The sequence below is a fragment of the Leiobunum rupestre genome, chromosome 4 (genome assembly GCF_980474605.1).
Source record: "Leiobunum rupestre chromosome 4, qqLeiRupe1.1.hap1, whole genome shotgun sequence".
Lineage (NCBI taxonomy): Eukaryota > Metazoa > Arthropoda > Arachnida > Opiliones > Sclerosomatidae > Leiobunum > Leiobunum rupestre.
The window spans coordinates 19,551,595-19,552,795 of record NC_143387.1 but is presented as its reverse complement, the minus strand read 5'-3'; positions in this window follow the sequence as shown (position 1 = coordinate 19,552,795).

Here is a 1,201-nt window from a genome sequence, read left to right as displayed (position 1 = left end):
TCCAGATCAAAGGGTCTTTCACCCGCACGACGTCCAATCTCGTTTACGCTCTTAGCTGTACAGTCTGCTCGATGCTCTACATCGGTGAGACTGAAAGGCGGCTCGCCGACAGGTTCAGGGAGCATCTCAACGACATTGAAAGACGCCAGCAAAGAACCACGTCACCCAACATTTTAATCACGTTCACAACATCAATGACGTTTCCATCCGCGTCATGAAAACTACTAATCTTCCCGCCCGCGTTCGACATTGCTCGATTGTCGTTTTTTTCGAACGAGGACGGTTTTTTGGTTGTCGGGTAGGGGTTTGTTCGCAAGCATTTGATGTTTGGTTCCCTCGCCTCTCGTTTTTCTTTCGTCGTCCCCCCCCCCTTAATTGTTCATCAAACTTATTGCGAACATTCCCCTTTTATGACAGTCCTTTTTAGCTTTTTTTAGTTTTTCTAGTCCCCCCCCTTTTTGTCGCGTGTTTGTATTCTCCTTTTGTTGTCGCGTGTTATCGTCTCGCGCCTCGCGTCTTTAATATTTTTAAACATTTTCAAATTGTCAGTTAGTCGTATTAAATTTTTCGCCTTGAAGGCCTATCGGCCGAAGTACCGCAAATTTTTTCCCAATAAAGCTTAGTTTTCTCCCCCACTTCTTGGTCTCTTTACTTGTTCGCGTTTTTACTCCTCACTCTCTAGACCATTGGTGGTTCTCGTGTTTTTGCAGTAAGCCATTGTAGCGTTTTATATTTAGACCTCTTACACTCTATTTAGTGGATTTTAACCTAAATTTTATATCCCATATAAAATATATTGTTTAAAATTACTGTAATTTATGTTATTGGTCAATTTTCAAACGAGCCAATCAAGGCGAGGGGTACCTATAAGTACCCGCCTTTTTGATCAAAATGTAGCTTAGCTATCTTGTTTTTATTTCGATGCTAGCGACATCTGTTGGAAAAAGAGCTACTTCACGTCGAACCGACACTGGCTTTAAAAAGGCGATAATAAGGTTCCTGGAATATTTTTGGATAAAAGGGGGTGCTGCACATCAATAGGGGACCGAATCTGCCTTCGGGTTTGTATAAGCCTCACGAGACATCGGCGCAGATGTTTTTTTATTTATGCGAGTGGCATGTAAAGCAAAGGCTAATTTAGCCCCGTAATGTTATGCAGCACCCACTTTTATTTAGAAATATTTCATCAACCTCATTTCTC